General features: G+C 38.8%; 1 pseudogene; it reads right to left on the bottom strand.

The window, feature by feature from the left end:
- Nucleotides 1-11,370: 11,370 nt before the first annotated feature.
- On the bottom strand, nucleotides 11,371-18,224 carry LOC122038641 (annotated as a pseudogene).
- Nucleotides 18,225-18,917: the final 693 nt, after the last annotated feature.

Genomic DNA, 18,917 nt, shown 5'->3' with positions numbered 1-18,917 from the left:
CCCTCCATGAGAATGTTTCACAGATTGTTATATGAGTGTCATAAACATTCTCATGTAACTATTGGTATGAATAGTGCTTAGACCTGAAGTCACTACGGTTCCCTATATAAGGAGTTGTATACTTTGGTATCGGCAAACGTCACTTGTAACAAGGTGGACAATAAAGTCGATCACTGGGTATACAATGAATTATGCGGAGGGATGTGAGTGATGTAGATGGGATCTATCCCTCCCATATGACGAAAGTGATATCTGCGGGCCCCTTGATTAGTAGGGCATAAGAGTGCATGACTATGCTCGAATAAGTCAATATGAGATATTGAGCTTATTTGATTGAGTGTGTCTACTTAGAGATCAAGAAACACAAAGATTGATAAGAGGATGACATGATCTTTGCCTCATTGATCAATCTAGATATCAAGGATAGAGAGACCAAGTCATACAAGATAATAGCCATGGACAAGTTAGGTCAGATCTCGACTTTCTTGTTACTTGGGTAGTAATGATGCCTTGCTAGAAGCCACTCATTGCTTATGTATCTAAATGTTGATTTGGATACATTGCTAACGTTACGAGAACCTATTGGGTCACACACAAAGAACAAGTAGATTTGGAGATGGGTTCATATGATGAATCATTGGATTAAGTCTAATCCAAATTAGACTTATTGAGTTAGACTCAATTGGATCTAATTATTAGATTAAGTCCAATTCAAACTAGACTCAAGGAGTGAATTCAAATTAATGAAATGTGATTCATTAAATTTGAAATTGCATGAGATTAATTGAGTAAGACTCGATTGAATTAGATTCGAGTTAGACTCAAGTGAATTAGACTTGAGTAAGACTCAAGTGAATTAGACTTGAGTAAGGCTCAAGTGAATTAGACTTGAGTTAGACTCAAGTGAGAATTAATGGAGATATTCATTGAATTTCGAAATTCAATGAATCATTTCATTCAATTTTCAAAATTGAATTTAAAATGAGGAGTTTCAAGTGTGGTCCTTAATGGAGTGTAAATACTCATTAAGGGTCATTAATTGAATTAATGCTCATTAAGTGTTTTTATTGGATGAAAATACTTAAGCATTTCTCTCTTCATTTTTTATGTAGATCTTCATTCTCTCCTTCCTCTCCTCTCCTTTTGGCCGAAACCCCTTCTCTAGTTGCTAGCACAACCTTAGGTGGCTTCCATCTCTTTCTTGTGAGTTTGCGAGACAAACAAAGGCAAGGCTTGTTCGTGTGGATACCGTAGAGGCGCGAACGTGTGATCATGCTGAGATCCAAGCTGTATGGAGTTCATGAGCAAGCATCAAAGGTATAACCTTTCATGCTCTTGTAGAAAACTTAGTATATTTTTATTTCCCTTCGCATGGATCTCCTGGAGGAACTAGATAGTTTCCGCTATGCATAAGCGTGTTTAGCGCTGTAGTTCCTTACAATACCATGAATAAAACTAACTTTTATTAACTCCGAAACATAGGAATTATACAATCCATCTAGAGCAACAAGGAAAGTATGACTTCAAACGGAAAGCAAGTATAAGGACCTAAACATGATTGTAAGGGAAAGACATGATTTATAGATTAAATTGTTAAACCCTGATCCTATCCGAGATTTACGAGGATGAACATTGGTTTCGATGGATGATGATGACCTCCGATGAAGACGAACTCCGATGATATGAAGAAACTCCTCCACGCTCCTACGCACAATGAGACGAACCAACACAGTGTTAGTGACCTAAGACCGTGGTGGAGATCCCTGGCTAGGCCTCCGACGCTCAAGTTAGTCCCTCTCAAAGATGGAAGAAGAAGAAGAAGAACAGTAACTGAAGTAAAACAGAGTTTGGATGCTAGAACTTGCGTACCTTGCCAACGGAGAAGATCCCCCTTTTTATACCACATCATGTGAACTCCGTAGTCGTGAGATGGTCCCCGATTCATTAGAGTTTGTTAGGAGATGAAGTCATCTTCTATATTTCATGCAATAATCCTTTAAGGAATCTTTTCTGTACCCAGATGTACCCATTTTGTTATTTATGACACATCATCATGCTTGAAGAAGCTTCTAGAAAATATTTCCCACCAAATATTCTATTAAACATGTTTCGGCCGACTGTTTAAGCCACTTGTATATACTATTGAGAATACCTCCAGCTGAATATGTTTCAGTTGGTCGTTCAAGCCGATCGTATATATTATTAAGAATACCTTCTGTTGAATATATCTCGGCCGGTCGTTCAAGTCGGTCGTATATACTGTTAAGAATACCTCCTGTGAATTTGTCTTGATCGGTCATTCAAGATGGTCATATATACTATTAAGAATACCTTCTACTAAATATGTTTCGACTGGTCATTCAAGCCGGTCATATATACTGTTAAGAATAACTCTTGATAATATGTCTCGGTCGGTCATTTAAGCTGGTCGTATATACTGTTAAGAATGCTTTCTGTTGACTATTTCTTTATATTAGGACGAGCTTTGCCCGGTCGAGCATATATGAGCGCGAGGGTACTCGCTCGACTTACGATCGACCGATAAGATGCTAAGAATATTACATAAGGCTAAATGCCTTTATGCTCGGACGGGCTTTGCCCGGTCGAGCATATATGAGCACGAGGGCACTCGCTCGACTTGCGGTCGGTCGATAAGATACTGATAATATTATATAAGACCAAATGCCTCTAAGCTCGGGTGGACTATCCCCGACCAAGGTTATATGAGCACGTGGATGCTCGGTCGGCCTACGATCGATCGGTAAGATACTAAGAATATTATATGAGGCTAAATGCTTTATGCTTGGGCGAGCTTTGCCCGGTCGAGCATATATGAGCACGGGCGCGCTCACTCGTCCTATGGTCGGCCGGTAAGATACTGAGAATATTATATAAGGCTAAATGCCTCTATGCTCGGGCGGATTTTACCTGAACGAGCATATATGAGCGCGAGGGCACTCGCTCGACTTGCGGTCGGCTGGTAAGATACTGAGAATATTATATAAGGCTAAATGCCTCTATGCTTGGGTAGGCTTTGTCCGAACGAGCATATACAAGCATGTGGGTGCTCGCTCGATTTGTGGTCAATCGGTGAGATACTGAGAATATTATATAAGGCTAAATGCCTTTATGCTTGGGCGAATTTTACCCGGATGAGCATATACGAGCACGTGGGTGCTCGCTTGGCTTGCGGTCGGCCGGTCGGTAGGATACTGAGAATATTATAAGGCTGAATACCTTTATGCTCGGGCGGGCTTTGCCCAGCCGAGCATGTATGAATGCATCAAGCTCGAGCAAGCTTTGCCCATCCGAGCATATATGAGTGCTTGGATATTCGCTCGGCCTACGGTTGACCGGCAATATATCCTTCCTATCTCTCTTAACCTTACTCCTTCCTTCATTCGCTTGGCCGATCTATCATAACCCGTATCACTAGCCTCTCCTTCAAGTCTAGTTGAAGGAGGTATAGCTGACTAACTAAACCTAAGTCTATTTTTATCCTTCTGCTATTCTCTGTAGTGATCTTGTGATACCCTTTACAGTGATCCCGTGACTCCTGCTACAATGATCCCATGACACCTCCAGCAAGTTAAATAGGGGTGTGATCCTACCTTCTACAACATCAAGCTTTACTGTTTCTTATTTTACTCCTTCTCTAAAGATTTTATTGGGAGTTATGGCTTCAGATCTTCCCCCCTATGATCAACTATTATCTGAGAAGGAGAAGTTCTTAACTGAGGCTATGCGAGCTTTACAACATTCGCATCAAAGAGAACTAGAGGTACGTTTGTTGGCCGCTCAATCTCAAATTCGATCGGAAGTGGCTTTGCGGGACAAAGCTTACCTAGATTTGAAGCAAAAGACTGAGGAGTTGGATGATCTAAAAGTCCAGCACGCTTCAGAGATAACCATTCTAACTAGAAAAGTTCGTGTAGAAGGTTTACTAATATCACAACAACAACAAGTCTTAGACCAGCAGAAGGCTAAGGTGGATCTTCTGCAAGCTAAGTTGGATCAGATCAGGTTAGAGATAGCTTCTCAATCATAGGTCCCGGAGGGTGAATCACACAAATGTAAGAGGACAAGACGAGCTTCTCCCTTTTGTCTAGGCTATCATTCTCTTACAGCCCATACCTATGATGGGAAGAACAATCTGGTGGTTCCAAATAAAAGTTAAATTCTGTTGGATGACAGATTTTCCTATCGGTAATAATACCGAGTAAAATTTATTTTCATCCCACAGAACGTGATAATGAATTGGCTTACTCATCCCCTGCATTTCCAAAATTGGTTCAGGTTATCACTTTACCACACTCCCCTACTTGAAACGTGCGGAACAATTCGATAACTCCAGGAAGCGAAGTCAGTAGATGTTTGTTTATTTGTTGTATTTGTTTATGGAAGATTTTCAAAAGTCTAAGAGTTATGACTGTATTTCTGTGATAATGCAAGATTTTTTATCTATGTTTGATTATACTATTTACCTTATTAAGTACTTCTTGTGTTTGGTCACATGAATACTAGTCAAATGAGGGATCTTATGTGTACGTCTGACCGAATATGAGTTCGACCGGACTTCAGGGTTCTCTTCTGCACACTCGTTCAGTCAGGAATACAATAAATTAGGACCTTTTTCTTATTTACAAGTTTTGTTTATTCATTTATATTTTAAGATTCACGTAATTTTTGAAAGTGGTCTCATTGGTAAATGGTCCTTCAATGGAAAGGGAATGTTCGAAGATATGCGGTTCAGTGCATGATTCGATTTGTTCTATCTATCATAAATGTCCCTTCCTGGGCAAGCGCCACGTATCCTTCTTTCTCCCTTTTTCCAAGTAACTCTCGATACGTTTGTCATTAATGTCTTATCTCACATTCTCCTTAGTAAATCAATAGCTCTTCTTTATCATCCCACTCTATTTGTACGGTGATCCTTAGATCATCCTAAAACCCTAAATCTTTTTTAACCTTTTGCTGTTCATCTTCTTCCCATTACTTTCTGGCGATTCCCTTTTTCCGACTTCCTTCAGTGACCCGTGCTTCTTCATCTTCTTTGTTTTCTTCCTGTGACCTCTTCTCTCTTAAGATTCAGTAAGTCGTTTGTTCTTTTAAGTGTTTCAGTTTCTCAACATGGCTGAAGAATATTTACTTCCTTGGTACACTCAAATCCTTGGTACACTCAAATCCTTGGTCTGTTCTTCCTTCACCTCTGCCGACCAAATTTCTATCTGCTCTCGATATGAAATCCTTGAAGAATACCATATTAGGGTTCCACCACCTGACGCTCATCCTTATCTTCCTCCTAACAATTGTATTACCTTCTTTAAGGATCAACTAGTCGCGGGCTTACGCTTTCCCATTCCGACGTTCTTGGTGGATATTAGCTGGTATTTTGGTATTCCTCTTCAACAATTTACCCCAAATGCCTTCAGATACCTATGTGGATTGTACATAGTGTTCCGCCTTTTCAATATACCTCCTACTCTCCAAAACTTTTTTTTATGTTTTCTTACCCCAAGAAATCAGAACCAGGGGTTTTCGTCTTCCAATCTCACCCAAAAATGGTATTATTTGAAGAAATGTCCTCTTCTATCAAGGATTGGAAATCCCGTTTTTTCTTTGTTAAATTCCCCGGTCCTGTTGGGTGGTCTACTAAATGACAATCTTCTCTTGCCCCTCTCTCTGATGTAAGGGAACTTCATCAACAATCTATCTTTTCTGAATATTCCAACAAATTACTAGGTCATCGCTTTCACATTCATCACTGGATACACAATGATCTCCTATATCTTTTTGGCTTGAGCCCTGTTCAAAAGAGCTTACAATACTCTTTTGGTAAGTTTTGAAATTCTTAGTTATCCCTCCTTTACTGACTAAAATATTTTTTTATTTGTTGCAGTGGATACTCTGTATCGAGCATTAGTTGATAATGCAATTCATCTAGATGAGGAAAAAGTAATATCTAAGGAGCTAGATCTTACACTTGCTTCTTCCACTTCTCAATTGCCAGAAGCTCCTCCACCTTCAAGCGCTAACCCCAATCCTGTATTTATAATGAATTTTTCTAAACCAGTTTTCATACCGCCCTCAATAGTTGAGGGTTCTCCTATCCTTATTTTTCCTCTCCTTCTCTCCATAGCTCCTTATCGTCCTCCTCCACGTCTACTCCTACCTTCCCAATATTATTATTATTATTTTTTTTTTTTTGGGGGGGGGGGGGGGGGGGTTCTCTAACAACAGCATGGGAAGAGACTCGTAAAGAAATTGAGAAACTTACTCCTGCTGAATGGGCTGACCAATCTTCTTTTGAGGAAATTAAGGTAACACGCCCTTCATCCCTCTATTTTTATTGATGCATTCTAATAATAACTTTTGGACAGTGGTGGATCGCTAATATGAATATACAACGACATATGTATGAGCTAACCCAAGAAGTGGCTAGGCTAAAACTGTAAGCTTCTGGAACCTCCTCCTCTCGAGCCGCTGAGGAATTATCTCACCAGCTACAAGAAACTCGCCAACTTCTCGAGGCAGAACTCCTAAATTCAATCAAATGGAAAGCCTCTTCAGAAGATTTTGAATCCAAATTTAAGGCAGAGACCCTTCTTCACACTGAATTAGCGTCTAAAGTAGATACATATACTACCAAGAATGCCCAGTTGTTATCCCAACTACAAGTGTTGAAGGTGGAATTAGTTGCTAGGGATGCCACTCTGGAATCTAAGAATTCTGAGTTAACTTCCCTAGGTTCTTCCTTAACTTCGATTAAAGCAGAGCTAGCCTCCAAGGAGCTTGAATCAAAAGCTTCCCAAGATGCTTTAGTATCCTATCAGGTAGGGGAAGTTGAGCGATTTAAAAAGAGGACAAGAGCTCTGCTAGAATCTTTTGAGTTTAATGCTCCTATTGCTACCTGCATCGCCAAAGCTTTCACTCATGGGGCTGAGGGAGGTATAAGACAACTAAAAAGGAAAGGGCTTCTAGTTTTTGATCCTCCCGCTCACTTTCTTGACCGTTGGGAACTACTCGCTACCATACCTCCCGACCTGTTCCCTAATTTGCTCTCCATCTGTGTTTTCAGTATAGAACACTCTTGAATGTTAATTTTTTCCATATGATGTTATAACCATGGATTTCTCTTTGTCGTTGTCTATGTTTCCTAATTTGCAATTTATATGGTTTTTTAATGTTGGCTATGATTGATGGTGTTTTATTGTTGGAGAGTTAAGTTGTTTGTTCATAAACGTTTCATTATATTTACAATTATCATTTATTCATCTAACAACTTTTGCCCAATTTTTTGTAACCAGATAAAATTATTCCTATGTTCAATTTCATATGAACTTAATATTTAATTGATTATCAGCGATCAATCAAATTTACTTCTATATTTGATTTCATTTAGTGCCCTTCTGGCTTGATATTCGGTCAATCGTTGATAATTGACCGAATTTACTTATATGTTTAATATTTTCTTAGCTTAATACTTGGTCGATCATTGATGACTACTCAATTCTTCTAAGATGTTCAATATTCTTCCACCTCAATAACCGATCGATCATTACTGACCGATCGAATTTATCTTTACTCATGCTTACTTTCAACCCTAACACCCGACTAGTCTTTAGGGACCGATAGAGTTTATGTATGAATGTATTTTAAATTAACCCTGAATTTTGATAGACTAATATTATCCACCAGAACAAGGAGTCTCTTTTGAGTTCTCTGAACTTTTTACACTTAACTTTAGTAATATTTTTAACATCTTGGGAATACAACTTTTCATATCAGCTACCCGTACTATTTTCTTATTGGTAACACACCTGCCTATGACGGTTGGCGTGTACTCATTTTACTGTATTCGCCGCCTTATTATTTCATCCAACGACTCTCCTTCAATCCCACTTTTCTTATCATCTCAATCCAACGTTCTTTCTTGAAATGCCTTTTTCGATGCCCTACCCCGGTTTCTAAATGGAAAATAGAGAAAAAAAAATCCCTAATCACTTCATCTTCTTCCTCTTGTCTATGTATCTTTTGTTCTTTGTTCTTTGTTAACTATTCTCGTTTCTCTCATCTTTTTTTGTTAACAATGTCGACCTCCTATGAATGGTACATCCAGTGTGTTTCTGAGTTTTCTGTAACAGAAGCCTGTGAACTTCGATGGAATTACAACTTCCCTTCATATGTGGTCACTCCTAAGCCTTGGGATCGCCCCCATCTTCCTCCTCCCGAGAGCATGGCGATTTTCTGGGAATAGGTTCTGTGTGGTTTTAGGTTTTCTATTCATCCTTTCTTCATTGAAGTTAGTATATATTTTAACCTTCCCCTAAACTAACTCATTCCCCAATCATTTTCTATAATGGTTGGTTTTGTTATTATTTCCCGTTTACTGGACTTTCCCTTGTCTGCTCGACTTTTCCATCATTTTTTTCATTCCTCACCAAGTGGAAGATGGTGTTTTTAAATTTCAATCTTACCCTAAAACTCCCTTGTTCTATAGAATTCCTCCTCAAGGGGAATGAGGGGATAAGTTTTTCTTTATGCATCTTCCTTCTCCACCTCCATACCCCATAGCTTGGTGTCGAAAGCTTCCCCCTATTCCTACATTAGGCAATGTTTTGGAAGACCCTGCTCTCTGTTCTTCACTTGGGAAATTAAAGGGCGAAAAGTTTAATTGACCTGCCTTATCGCCGAAGGCTTATTATTTGCTTTTGGTCTTAGCACAACAGAAGTGACCTTGGATGTTCCCTTTGATAAGATTATTCTCCTTACACATGTTTTAATCTTTTTTTGTTGTTGTTTTTAACGCAAATTTTTCTCTTTTTTTTTTTCAGCTGATGCTATTCTTCCTGCCCTCATGTACAGAACTGCTCTCCTGACGAAAGTAGCCTTAACTAGATTGGGTGAGGAACTATTGAGAGATCGTTCTCTTAACCAACCCCCTTCTCTTGGCCTACTACCCCTCTCCGAACAACCTCAGGAGTCTTCCAACTCCTCATAGTCAAAGGGTCCCTTCATAGTGAAACATCGGTCACCTCGTACCTCAGCTCCTTGTCGTCTCTCGGATACCATAGCTAATTTTGAATAAATTTCCATTGTTCCTACCGAAATCTCTCATTCTAAAGGTAAAGAACTTACTCCTCCTACACATGCTCATTCTAATTTTGCATTACTTATGATGAGACCAGGACTCCTCATTCCTGACTCTCTTGTTATTCCTCTAGATGTTTCTTTATCAGAGGAGGCACCTATTGCTCCTGAGGCTACATTGCTCCTTCTTCCAGCTCTACCTTCCTCTTCCACTAGGACTCGTGCTAAGAGAACTCCTTGCAAGAGATCAGTTACTTCAGGATCTGCTACAACACCCATTGAGCAGGATCCTCCGTTAGCTAGCCTCCCATCTCCTAACACTTCTTAACCAACCTTTGAACATCCTCCTTCCTCTTCCTCATCATTTACAAGTTCTCCTCGTCCTTCTATTTTATTTCAACAAGGTCATAGTTTACCATCTCTGCTTGGTCAAGCTCCCACCTCTGCTCCGTATGGATTATTACAACTAAAGGGGGCATTGGCTGAGTCTTGGTTGCAGTCTCAAGCGCATCTGAGAAGAAGCACCTACATTGAGTGTGCCGACGATCATAATCGTCAAGCCACTGCGGAAAAATGATCTAACTTCCTTGTTTTGTATTTTCAAAATGTTATCTTACTATTATTTTCTCTAGTTATATGCTTTGAGTCTAAATTTAGGCAAAATGGTTGTGGATCTGAAGAGGACTAACCAAATCTTAAAGAATAAAGTAGAAGAATTACAAGCTGCCTCCATCTTCGTAGTCTCAAATTCAGGTGAATAGTTTCCACAGATAGCGCCAAATTTGATCCTGTCTGAGATATGCGAGGATGAGCACTGGTTTCGATGGATGATGATGACCTCTAATGAAGACGAACTCGGACGATTTGAAGAAACTCCTCCATGCTCCTACGCACAATGAGACGAGCCAACACAGCGTTAGTGACCTAAGATCGGGGTGGGGATCCCTAGCTAGGTCCTCTGATGCTCAAGTCAGTTCCTCTCAAACATGGAAGAAGAAGAAGAAGAAGAAGAAGAAGAACAATAATAATTGAAGTGAAAACAGAGTTTGGATGCTAGAACTTACGTACCTTGCCAATGGAGAAGATTCTCCTTTTTATACCACCTCATGTGACCTCCGTAGTTGTGAGGTGGTCCCTAGTTCGTTAGAGTTTATTAGGAGATGAAGTCATCTTCTATACTTCATGCAATAATCCTTTAAGGAATCTTTTTTATACCCAAGATGTACTCGTTTTGTTGTTTATGGCACATCATCATATTTGAAGAAGCTTCTAAAAGATATTTCCCGCCAAATATTCTATTAAGCATGTTTCGGCCGACTGTTTAAGCTGATCATATATACTGTTGAGAATACCTCCTGCTGAATATGTCTCAGTCGGTCGTTCAAGCCGGTCGTTCAAGCCGGTCGTTAAGAATACCTTCTGTTGAATATATCTTGACCGGTCGTTCAAGCTGGTCGTATATACTATTAAGAATACCTCTTGTTGAGTATGTCTCGACTAGGCAAGATATGCTTTACAAAAGATATACTCATATATGAATAGTTTAAACGATTGGCTAAGCTGTCACTACAACAAAAATCTTCATAGACATCGGTTTTCCACCGGTGTCTATTTCATTTTCGACCGATGTCTATGAAGTCGATGTTAAAAGTCTGCCATTTTAGACATCGGGTTAAAATCGGTGTAGTATCACTTAACGACACCGGTCTTCGAATCGGTTATAACCGGTGTAGTATCACTTAACGACACCATTTCATCAACGGTGTAAAACCGATGTAATATTGTATGTTAATAACACCAGTTTTGCAGCGGTGGAAAATCAATGTAATATGTATATTTTTTAACAGCACAAATTTGATTTCCGAAACAATAAAAAACCGACAATAAAAAAAAACACAAATATTCACAAATTATACAAATATTCTTCATTCAATAATATCCATAAAATACACAAATATTTACAAATTATATAAATAATCTTCTTACAATAATATCCATAAAATACCCAAACATTTTTTTTACATCAAAAGCTAGCTAATAGATATCAAAATCAAGGTAGAACATTTTTTTAACACATCAAGGTAGAACCACACTTCAAATGTAATCTAGCATGCATTAAGCCCACTCGAACCGCACTTCATCAATTTCAACTCTGGAGTACTTGAGATTTGTAAACTGTAAAAACACATAAATAATATATTAGTAAACCAAGACAAAAAATCATAGTTGAAAAAGTAGTAAAAGCACCAGGTAACAAGATGACTAATTTGAATGCTTAAATTAGAAGCAAAACTCTGCTTGCACAAAAATCAAATTAGAAGCAAGGAAAAGAGTTGGGTAGAAGGGAAAACGAAACTCTGCTTGCACAAAAACAATTACCTGTTCTATTTCGTCCCACCAGCAAAACTCTGCTTGCATCATGTTCCGGAGAACATTGTACATAAGCGTTGATGCTTGCTCAGGTGAAACAATCCTCTTCCTGCCGAAAGATCCGATAGAAGGACACTTTCTTTTCCGTCCACCTCGTGGCCGTGACAGCTACTGCTCGTCGATTTCTAGGAAGTCACCCTGCAACAAGAAGCTCAAAGCAACTCAGAATTCATGCAAACCTAGATTAAATATTTGTTCAGATTCAAACAAAATTCAAAATTGAATTTGCTAACATTTCAGATCACCATGTCAAGTCTAGTAGATAAATCTTAGACTAAACACTTACTTGAATGTAACTGTGCACACCAGATTTTTCATGGTTATCCCTGACATGCTTGTAGGGAAATTTCTTCCCACATTCAGAAAATCTACATGCAAATGGACGAAGATTTTGATGGACTGCTTTTTATGTGCTGTCTGAGATTTGATACCTGCAAGGCGCAAAAACTATACTTTATAGTTACTAAATAGAAGATTGATTGCTTATCCAGAAATAAATTAAGTGATGCATATGAGAAGAAAAAAAGGGTGATCTTCCAATAAATTGTCCTTATCAACAAGTGTGCATTTATGCAATTAATAATGAATGTGGTAAAAGGCCATTTGAACATCTATTTTAACTGCCTACACACTTCAAGCCTCTGTTAAAAAAAGCTCAAATTACCTTTGATCCATTCATATCTGATAATTGTCTTTGCCTAGGTGTACTACAAGAAAAATCCTCATAGACATCGGTGGAACAACAACAGTTTTAAGCAAAAATCGATGTCTTTGAGTATTTTGCACCGGTTTTTTCAAAAATCGGTGTCTATGAGCACAGATTTTCGCTCATAGACATCGGTTTTTTAGCCGATGTCTATGAGCGCCTTTTTTTTTGTTAATAGACACCAGTTTTAACAGCGGTTTTTAAAATCCGGTGTTAATGAACCAAAAAAAAATAATTTAATTTTTCCACCAGCCAAAATTTACAACACTTCGCAAAATTCCCTCCAAACCTAAACCAATATCGCGCCCCTTCTCTCACCCTAAACCTAAACCTCCGACCATCTCTCTCAGCCTCATCTCCCTCTTCCCCTTCCTGGATCTCTTCCCCTTTCTGGATCGATACCCCTTCCTCTCCCGATTAGGATCAAAACCACCTGCTTCGGTCCTAAGCAAAATCGCAGCATAAATCATTCCATTCTGCCTCCTCGTCCGATCCTCTCTTCCTCCTCCTCCTTCCTCTCTTCGCTCTTCTCGGCTAAGGTAGGGGCCGACGAGATCGCATCGAAGCACTTGATTCATTCGATTCCGGTTCCCGTTCGCGAAACCAGTTTCTTTCGATCGAGGTGATGGCGGACGTGCAGATGGGGGAGACGGAGACCTTCGCGTTCCAGGCGGAGATCAACCAGTTGCTATGTCTCATCATCAACACCTTCTACTCCAACAAGGAGATCTTCTTGCGCGAGCTGATTAGCAACGCCTCGGATGTGAGACATCGCTGCTTTCCATGTTGCTGCTCCCGTTTTTTTCCCCTGTGTTGTCGTTGCTGAAGCAAATCGTGTGACTGCAGGCACTCGATAAGATCCGGTTCGAGGGTCTCACCGACAAGAGCAAGCTGGATGCCCAGCCGGAGCTCTTCATCCGCCTCGTGCCTGACAAGGCGAACAAGACGCTTTCCATCATCGACAGCGGCATCGGCATGACCAAAGCTGGCAATTTCTCTTCTCCGCACCTTGTCGCACGGTCTGGCACCAAGGAGTTCATGGAGGCACTAAACCTCTTCCAACTCGCGTTGCCTCCCTCCCTCAAGCGCCGGTGCGCTTCGTCGCTTGCCCAATAAACTCTTTCATGTGGGAGGACGACTCAGTTATGTGACGCGCCGACTCCAGTAGCGCCGCCTCCAGCCAGCATCACCGACCTCCAGCACCGCCTCCAGCCAGCATCGCCGGCCTCCCGTCCTCCACCGTGAGGTAAATGATCAGACTCCATTATTCTGAAAAAAAAGTCATACATATCTTCAAGATTGTTACTCTACCTTGTGTGTATCATCATTATCATATGTTCTGCACATGCTGTGTTTGTCAAAATTCCACACCGAGCTGTCCTTTATGTCTCTCTTTCGGCCAATAGCTAAATGCATTAGGTTAAATCATGATCCTTTTCTCCCTTAAGTTTGTACTTTTTGAAATCTTCAAGTCCATTTCTTGTGATCACTATTTTTCTGGGTGGAATGGTATTAGGACAAACTAATACCTTTGTCAATTTCATTCCATGATTCAATCTAATGAGTACATAGACTATTCCATTCCTTGTCAATTTCATTCCGTAGGAATAAGTTGTTTTATTCAGTATCAATTATAGTCCACTAATTATTTGTAATATTGATTATTGCGTTTGCTGCCTATGTCTTGAGAGTGTTTTCTCTTCTTGTTGCAGGGAACAAAATCTGCTTCAGAGACGGCAAAGGAAATAGTCAAGGAAGCTCATCAATATGATGGATTTAATCTCATATTGGCTGAACTTAAAAAAAAAACCATGTTTTACATCTCCAATCGCCCGAAAGGAAAACCTATATTTGTTCAGAAAGTTCCTCCTGGTGTCCATGTACTTTCAAATGCAAATCTGAACTCTCCATGGCCCAAGGTAGATGCAGCTTTATTAATTTGCTATTTCAAAATTGATTATATGCTAGGTCTTTCCCCTCTGTTTTAACTTTTACGCAACTGTCACAATATTTTTGTGAACGCAACTTGTTGAAATAGAAATACTTGTTAATTCAGAACTTTTAGGATCTTGTAGCATTCCCCTCAATCTTTGCCCTATACATGATGTTTCTCAAATTCGATTCTGTGTTACTAGATTTTCAGTGTTGAAAATTTTAATCTCATTTGCATCTTGACTAAAAATATCTGGTTCATTTTTTCTTGGCTCGATTTTAATTTAGCTTAGTTCCGAACTCTACTTCCTATATTGCTCTCTTGTACAGATCTAAATCTCCATATCAACTTGCTTAACATGAAACCAACATTTCTACTGAACATGATTTTCCGTTCATAGGAAGAAAAACTACACAGAGAGCTCTACGAAATACTAGCGAGTTACGGAGAGACAGAACTTTGTGAAAAAGACATGGTCGAAAAGTTGATGGGTGACAAAATGAAAGCTGATAGAAGTATATTTGTGTGGAATTGTCCACCTAATGCATGTTGTTTTGCAGCATGGGCATTTTGGATTTATGCTCTCATGTTATGATGCTGAAGTTAGCTACGATGGCCGCACTGACACTTTTCTGGCAAGGTATGCAGACAATTGCTCTCATTTGAATTCAAAATATGTTCTCCTTTTGATGAAAAATTAAGTTGTGTCTGTCAAAGTTATCACACTGGCTTCATATAACATGGCGTGCGTTATTCATTCTTCTCGACTTGTAGATATCCACCACATGGAAGAAGAACTGTGGTCATAGAAGGAGTTGAGTGGGATAGGTTAAGGCCGCCTCCTATGGACACTCCTGCTTATGATCTTCATATCTCCAATTGTTTGAACGATTTGCAACCAGGCGACCATATTGAGATCCAATGGAGAAGGAACAAAAAGTTTCCTTATGGTTGGTAGTTCGAGGCCTTTTAGAAATCTAAAACTGAATCATACTTGTGTGTCTTTGGTCGAAGATAGACAAATCTAACGATAAACTCATTAAGAAAATGTGTTTATTATATTTTGCAGGATGGTGGTACGGAGGAATAGGTCAATTGAAATCTTGTGATGGAAATCGACATTTCTGTTGTTGTCATCTTACTGGTAAGTATTTTGTTCTTCGTTCACTGGAATAAAATATTTTTATTTCACATATTTGGATTTGAATGGTTAATTAAGAAAACTAATTAATATTTACCCTTATTTTTACAATTCCACATACTTCAGTAAAACTTCTTTCTCTGGAGATATCAGCTGAGGTACATTAGATATGTGGTTTTAGAAAGTAGTTTTTTGTAGTTGGTTAGCATACCATAAACATGGTGAGTTCATCCATGAGATGCTGTAAATTGCTCGTGTCCTCGGAGCCACCTTTGCTTTGAATTTATTACTTTCCATTTGTTGAAGTGTAATGCAAAAGAAAGGGCATTCGGAACCTGTGAGCATTCAAGCACTAACAAGTTTCAGAATGGCTCTTATGAAGGTTCTTGATAACTTATTATTAAACTTATTATAGAATTAAGATTGAACTTAATGATTTGGCGACTTGTCTTAAGAAGACGTTTGATCACCTCAAAACAGGATATTTTGTATTGTCAGAAACCCCAGTCTTTACTAAGACTTTTTTTTTGGCCAAAGCAAAACTAATTCAGTGGTTTGAACCTGATCAGGGCCGTTTTGAAATACTTTGTTTATCTGGTTCATACATGATGACTGACAATGGAGGATCACGGAGCAGAACCGGTGGACTGAGCATCTCTCTTTCAAATACCGATGGTCGGGTAATTTGTGGCAGTGTAGCAGGAGTACTTGTAGCGGCCACCCCCGTACAGGTTTTCCTTCTCGACTAATAGTTTTCACAATAACAAACTGAATTCATCTCATGATGGTTTGCTTAACTCATCTGTCTTCATCAGTTGTTCTATTACATGATTACATACATATGCTTCTTATGTATCTAGAAATTAAATTGCTAGTAGTAAGTTTTCATGCTCATGTCAGTGTGGTTCTATGCTCCGGATGTTTGTTCCCCTGTGCTTTTCTTTCCACACTGTAATTTTCAAAATGCCGGCCAACGGTTAACACTTTTTTCAATATGCTACTCGATGTTTTATTAATGTCAAAATTCCCCTTAAGTCTAAAACATGAACCTTGAGGGTAGGGGCATTTTGATGATAATAGGATAAAACCACTAGTCCACACATGATGTATACTTTTTTTGGCCTTTTACAGGTAATCGTAGGAAGTTTCATTTATGCAGGACCAAAGGCAAAAAAGAAAGCAAAAGCTAGCAGTGAAACAAATCCTGAAGTGGAGCAAACTACATTTGTTAGTCTTCCTAATCCAAATCTTACGACTTCACCGGTAACCAATCTTACGACTTCACCGGTATTGAACTAAACTCGGGGTCAAGAAGTTTAGGCTGAGTTTGGTAGAGAGCTTCTTTTTCCAGTTTTCCTTATGTGGTCAATGGTTGGAATTCAAGACGATAAACAAGAACCATTTCAGTTTTAAGGCTGCAGTGTGTGCTTGAAGTGCAAGATTTTACGGAGACTTGAAGAGACAGGGAAAGAGAAAGGATTCCTTCTGCAGCAGACAATCTTGAATTATATCTGACACTACTGATGGCCATCTTATAATTGATCGGAGACATGAAGGGGCAGAGCAAGAGAAAGGTTCCTTCTTCAGCAGTTAGTTTTATGTTGCATTACCATTGACCATTTCTTGAACGTACGTAGTCTCGTTGTACAACCCCAACAAAATCTTATTGTTCATTGTATTGTTGTAAGAAGAATATTTATGTAATTTTTGAATATTTGTATATTTTATGGATAATGTTGAATGAAGAATATTTGTGTAATTTATGAATATTTGTGTATTTTTTTGGTTACTGTTTCGAAAATCAAATTTGTACTGTTAAAAAATACTGATATTATATCAATTTTTCACCGTTGTAAAATTGGTGTTATTAACTAATATTACATCGATCGTATACCGCTGCCAAAACTGGTGTTATTAACATATAATATTACATCGGTTTTACACCGTTGATGAAACGGTGTCGTTAAGTGATACTACACCGGTTAATAACCGATTCGAACACCGGTGTCATTAAGTGATACTACACCGGTTTTAAACCGATGTCTAAAATGACAGACTTTTTACATCGCCTTCATAGACATCGGTCGAAAATGTAATAGACACCGGTGGAAAACCGATGCCTATGAGGGTTTTGGTTGTAGTGGTGTTTTAAGCTTCTGTTAAAAATGCTCAAATTAGACATCTCCATGATCTTTACCTTTGATCCATTCATATTCAATAATTGTCTCCTAGTTCAAGAACTGCTTCTAATACAGGAAAATCAACCTCAATAACAGTTTCAGCATGTCTTAGTCTCTTGCAAAGAGGTTAAGCTTCGAACAATGTCCTAACCAAATTCCTGATGGCGCACAAATTGGGATGCAAACATATTATGGTTTTATTTGGTCATGATTTTAACCTCATCCTATTAACTGAAAAAGTGCTACTAGATTGCCTCCAAATAGCAATTAAGCTTTGACGACCTGAGAGACAGAAAATCGATAACTACACAAAATTCAGGTCTTACATTTGAAAAGGTGCGTTCACAACCTTCAAAGTTACATTTTGTCCTCTCAGTCACCTCACTTGCTTCATGCATGTGTTCATGTCGTTTAATATTCTTCTTCAGCTGTTTTGTTCCACAAATCACACAATCAACATAAAGGTGAGAAGTTTTGATATGTGCTTTAAGGCATTCTGCATTTGTGAATGTCTTCATACATCCAGGTTCATTGCTAACGACTTCCACATATTCCAATATATAAACAAAATGCTAACATTGAATATATATTCCTTAATTAGCACATAAAACTTTGAACATGCTTTAAATATCTGAGACACAAGTTTCAATATGAAGATGAATTTGACATGCAATCGAGTACCTGATCAGAAATGTAGTAACGGTTTCCAGACAAAACAAGATGAAAACCATACTTGCGTAACATTGGTGGGATGGAAAGCAAATAGCAGTAGGAGCAGCTTGCTGCAACGACGAACACCAGAGCAATTTCAGATAGTTATCTAGCCGAGGTGAAAAACCAAACTTATTATTATCTTTGAATTTAGCGCCATCATATCCTTTCTTGACCTATCTCCTTTGTTGGTAAAATTTGGTTAAACTCCAAGTTGTTCTAAGAGGATTGGAGAGAACTGAACAACACCTGAAATTTCTCCCAATTGATGTTCTCCCAGTTAATTAACTCGACATTCGGTGAAAGAGTGAAAAAGAGACCAATTCCCAGCACAAGCACCAAAACACTACCCTTCATGCAACCAAAATTACGTGTTAACTTCATCAAAATTGTCTTGCAGTACTTGTCAGCTTCTTTGATGGATGCTACTTGGCTGGGGTCTGTGTTTCTTGACAGGGCATCTTCATTCTTTGATAGAGAAAATAAGAAGAAAAAGATTCTGATCAGCAACTAAATTTTGAAAAACACTGTGCAACTAAACCTGACCACATCTAGATACAAGTGCAACAAATAAGTAAATTTATCATATCATGCACACGATAGATGCCAAGGATGGAAATCCAAAAACCGTGAGCTTCGAATGACTGAACTTGGACAAGAAAATTAGAAATATTTGATAGTAGCTATACTTACTTTAGCCCTCAAATGCTTAAGTGTTACTTTGAG

The sequence above is a fragment of the Zingiber officinale genome, chromosome 1B (genome assembly GCF_018446385.1).
Source record: "Zingiber officinale cultivar Zhangliang chromosome 1B, Zo_v1.1, whole genome shotgun sequence".
Taxonomy (NCBI): domain Eukaryota; kingdom Viridiplantae; phylum Streptophyta; class Magnoliopsida; order Zingiberales; family Zingiberaceae; genus Zingiber; species Zingiber officinale.
This window is presented reverse-complemented; position numbering and strand designations above follow the sequence as displayed.